The sequence below is a fragment of the Schistocerca americana genome, chromosome X (assembly GCF_021461395.2).
Source record: "Schistocerca americana isolate TAMUIC-IGC-003095 chromosome X, iqSchAmer2.1, whole genome shotgun sequence".
Lineage (NCBI taxonomy): Eukaryota > Metazoa > Arthropoda > Insecta > Orthoptera > Acrididae > Schistocerca > Schistocerca americana.
In genome coordinates, this window is record NC_060130.1 from 970,753,952 (window position 1) to 970,759,306 (window position 5,355).

Here is a 5,355-nt window from a genome sequence, read left to right on the forward strand (position 1 = left end):
AGGGAATCGCTTGCTTGCTAGTCTACGCATAACACGACGTCAGATCGCTCCTTAAAAATACTTTGTAGGCTGAGGAAATAGTGAGCTAATTTCGGTTCGAACATATCGTGACTGACCCGACTGGAGTTAAAAAAACATTTAAATGAAAATTCGGTGTTCCTAATTTAAATAATTTGAGAGACTTGAGCGTGTGAACTTTCTGGTCGTAGTAACAACTCCACGTGGCTTGTTTCGGAATATTTTGGCGGGCACCTCTTACGAAGAAGACCGCTGAAACGAACTAATGTTTAACTCGCGAATAGTTGTGGGTCTGTGACTGGTAGAAAGTGAAAATTAGTCGGGTCGAACTTACTAAAATTCTGGCTGCTTTTTGAGTGAATATTTGATACACAGACAGTGAACTTTGAATGATAACATTTTACCATGTTAAATACGGACCTGATAGCCATTTCATACGATTCGATATGAATAAAAAGCAGAGTCAATCCAATTTTAAACGCTTTTCTGCCAGTAGACTGAAGATCACGAACACCCGATTTCTTAATCATAAACTTTCAGGAACTGACTTTCAACTAGTGTTATGCGGCCTCTGTGTGGCAGGTATTAGGTGGTGGATTCATCAACGCTGCTTTACACTGCCTAGTGCTTGTCTGCTACGACAGAGTGAAGGGACAACGACAAGAATCCTATCGAGGTAGGTGGACTGAATGATAGCGATAACAAACACGCAGACGACCGACCCCGCCCCGCTGCACTCTGTTGTTACCCATGCAGAATATGCTGGACATCCATCGTGCAAGTACCACACGACATGTTGTATGTCCAATAGAATGCCTTCTAGTAACAGTAGCAGTATCCCTGTTAAGAAATCAAAATAACTTTCACTATTTAAATTCCCATCAATAATATAAGGACCAATAAGCTTATAATTTAGGTGTCCAAACTACACGTTAACTAACCGAGATCTATATTTGTCCATTTCGCTCAGCCACTGTGTGGTTTCAGAGGACCAGTAGTGCATGTTGTAAACATTAACGGGGCTATTGCTTGTAAATGATTCTTCATCTGTAAATAACATCTTGGTCATGAATATGTCATATTTTCGCTATTTCCATAGCTTACATTCCAAGGATAGTATTCTTCGTTGAAAGTCATCCCCATGGATCAGTTTACAGCTCCTAAGCTGTTACTGGCGTGTATCTCGTCCGTTCCTGATTTGTGTCAGTTTTGTTTTTGTTTATCGCTGTTTACTTGTAACACTTATTTCGATTAGTAGCAGGTTTATATTAGGTAACTGTGTGTCTACTATTATGGATTGTGTGTTCTTTCTTAGTTAAGGTCATTTATTTGACACAGGAAATTTAGAGTTTGTAGTGTATATGTGGAAAAAGATAAATAATTGTTTAAAATAATGTAATTTTATAATACGTGTAAATTTATAAGATAAACATTGTATTGGAAGCTGGTTCATGCTTAGGGCACTTGTACTGTAAAATGTAAAAGATGTAGGAAGTCCCTCTGCCACCGAAGTGGCTTGGTGCGATGTAAAAGGTGGTTTTGGCCGCCGAACTGAACGGTACGCAGTCAGTAGCCAGCCATTGCACGGTACACATCGACGGTGCCAAGTGAGGCAATTGACGGCCGCTTTGCATGAAACTTTGCCTCGGATGTGGATTTTGCTGTTGCGTGGTACTCTCGGCAGTAAGCAATTGCTCTAATACGTTACATAACCGTCACCAAGAAGAAATTTGATAAAACATTCAAACATCAAGAGGCGTGAGTGCAGTTAGCTGCCACGTCGCTTGCCACCACAACTTCGTCACTGCTCCAGCAACTTCATGCATACAGATATGTATCAGAGCATGCACCAACTAATTTGTGTGAGTGATTTTAATAACATCCAAATGCTATAAATCTGTCTTCCGAACCATATCTTCAATCCTGATAATGAACCTATGCAGGGTCCACTCCTAAGTATTTGTAAAACCGAGTATACTGTTTGAAATAAACTAGTAATTTATTTATGTTTTTCAAATGTGCAAGGATAAAAAAATAGAAGTTAATTAGAATTTTGATAAAGTACTCTGAGCTTATTGCAAAGTGTCGTTTTGGTAAAGCACTATGCCAGATTGTGTACATATTAATGTCTAAAATACCTGCTCCACAGGTGATGAAAAATGCAAATACGCTGAATCCGTCTGAAACATAATTTAGCCTTGATTACTATCATGCATGATTTTTTTTAAGTTAATTGAGCTCTGTGTTGGATAATCTGCCTTGAAAAGCAAAATATAAACTATCCCAAGTGAAGTTAGGAAGTGACGCTGTTTATATTAAATTTTGCTACTGAAATAATCATAGAGTTTGACGAGCAATACTATACCACTTTAGGGGTCCCCACCATATTCTTATCATATTAAAAAGATAACTGGAATATTATTGCTGCTAATTAAAACAAATATAAGCAGAGGGATATTATCAGCGCAATTATGGTATCATTTACCTTTAATTGTGATTTTTATGTGCCAGCTAAGACAGAGGCCCCTCAGGTCCATCTTTAGTTGCCCCCTTCTTGCATTAACATTTTGGTGCCGATTGAAGTAACGATCTTGAGTGTAACCGTTATTAGTATAAGTTTGGTACATTATTTGCTTTCTATGCTTACTAGTTTGTACATTATTGGAAACTGCTGCACCCAAAGCTCAGAGTGTTCTGTGTCCCCTTGTATCGTCTGTGCTGTGCCAACGGAAATATTTATTAAATTAACTTCAATAACTAACATTCAGTTTTCTTAAACATATATTTCCTAATTAATGTGCTTAATTGGGCTGGCGACCGTTCATTTTTTATCCGTATATGAATTTTTATACTTTCATTATCCACCGAAGTTTAAAGCCTGTATAGTTTTCCTGTTAATTGCAACATATTCAAAATTATAGTCCTATACCTTCATCCATTAGACACACGTGCGATCAAAACTCAAAATCCTTTCAGAGGGTAACGTTAGCTTGTGCCACAGCAGGTTAGTGTTATATGTGGCTTTTCTCTTGACAGGACTTAGTGTTCGGCAGTTGGGGAAGAGTGGCGTATAACGTATAACAAGCTAGTGTTATATCCTCTTTCCTGAAATGTTGGTATTATGTCAAAGGGACATAGCCAAGGTGATCCACGTTCTGGATATTTCTCTGCATACAATCGCTCTCATATTGTCACATTTTGGCGACGTTCGCCGTAAAGAAAACCATATCAACTTTCCCAGATTTTGCGTAGAACAATTGTGGAGATATGATAACTTTATGGAGATGTCGTCTACTCGCAACGACAGCAAACCAGAGATAAATGGTGTGATGCAACACATGAACACACGAACCCCGCAGTGTGTGTAACGTTTTTACATTTCATGGTCTTCATGAAACAAATGAACACGCGAAACCTGCAGGCAGTGGAATATTGTTTACATTCGGTGTATTCTGTATACCTAAGAACCCACATAGCGTGTCTGTTCATTGTCGCTGATACTCAATGATTAACTTAACAGAACCTAATGCATTCCACGATTTTTCGAAAGTATTATTAACAAGTAAACAATATAACATGACAAGTTATTTAACATCACCATGTTGACTATGGTATCTCCTCTACCTTTCCACCTACGAAAACGTGATAAACACCACACTATGTCCCTCTTTAAGCTAACTGGCTTTTATCTGAAAGATTGTCTTCAATGGGTAAAAGTGAGTGAGTTATTCAGGTGGCCGTTGTTAAGCGCCTCACCTTTGAGGTGCTCGATTTTCTGTTGCTTTACACCATACGACTTCAGAAAGGACGTTAAATTAATCCGTGGCATCCAGCAGAGTGATCTTAGGTGGCTAGCTGTAGTGCTCATTCTCTCGATCTCTTTCACACACCGAAAAGCACAAAGAAGGGAGAAACTGCCTCATACTTCTAAAAGTATTCCAACTTATCAAATTACAGGAAAGAAATACCAACATCTCGTTTTAGAACATTTTTACATTACCTCTTCTGTCCACATCCCCTGTTGTAGTGAAAAATTTTACTCCCACATTATTATTGTACAGATAATGTCATGTAATGTACGTAACAGATTTGGTAGAAATTGCTCCAACTGTTCCTAAGTTATGATTAAATTTTGGCCCTCTGCCATTCCCACCAATATATTATGTTGTTGGTTCTCAAACACACAGTGCTTCCTTCCCGATAATAATTAACCAAAATACCCACTATTCATTAAATAACCTCGTAATCCCCTGGCTGTCCATCTTCTCCTTCTCTCTCACTCCGTCCATTTCCTCCACTCAACATTCTCTGTCCATCTCTTCCTTCCAGGCTCCCTGTCCATCTGCTCATCCCCTTTGCAACACCAATATCGATTGAAAATAATTTATACAGTGTAATTATGTGTATGTTACTATGAAGTGGTTGTTCTTTATTAGTTCAGATCTTTGAACTGTCAGAGGGAATTGAAGTTTGTAATGTACTTATTGTAAAGAACTTAATAATGTTTAAAAGTAATGAAACTGTATAAAATATGAATGTTAAGAAAGAGAAATGTGTATGTAAAAGACAGGTTCATGCTTAGGGATCTTGTACGGTATAGTAAAAAAGGTGTAGGGAACCCCCTCCGCTACGGAAGTGGCCCAGCGTGCGCTAAAAGGTGGATTTGGCGGTCGATCTGGCGGCTACTGTGGGAGCACTCTACGCAGTCAGAGGCTAGGCGTTGTAGGTTAATATCGAGGGTGCCAAGTGAGGCATTTGAAAGACAATTTACTGGCAGAAGTAAAGCTGTGAGTACCGGGCGTGAGTCGTGCTTCGGTAGCTCAGTTGGTAGAGCACTTGCCCCCGAAAGGCAAAGGTCCCGAGTTCGAGTCTCGGTCGGGCACACAGTTTTAATCTGCCAGGAAGTTTCATATCAGCGCACACTCCGCTGCAGAGTGAAAATCTCATTCTGGAAACATCCCCCAGGCTGTGGCTAAGCCATGTCTCCGCAATATCCTTTCTTTCAGGAGTGCTAGTTCTGCAAGGTTCGCAGGAGAGCTTCTGTAAAGTTTGGAAGGTAGGAGACGAGGTACTGGCAGAAGTAAAGCTGTGAGTACCGTGCGTGAGTCGTGCTTCGGTAGCTCAGTTGGTAGAGCACTTGCCCGCGAAAGGCAAAGGTCCCGAGTTCGAGTCTCGGTCGGGCACACAGTTTTAATCTGCCAGGAAGTTTCAATTTACATTGAAATTGCCTCGGGTGTGGTTTCGGCTGTCGTATGGTGCTCTTGTTATTACGGAATGGCTCTAAAACGACGATAATATGTCTCCAAGAATAATTTATAAAGGGTATTCAACAGCAAG

The 5,355-nt window shown here is 39.8% G+C and overlaps 1 non-coding gene across 1 annotated transcript; it reads left to right on the plus strand.

Moving 5' to 3' along the window:
* The first annotated feature begins 4,826 nt into the window (after nt 1-4,826).
* Trnas-cga lies at nt 4,827-4,901 on the plus strand. The gene has a single exon. It is a non-coding gene; the product is annotated as a tRNA-Ser (tRNA).
* Nucleotides 4,902-5,355: the final 454 nt, after the last annotated feature.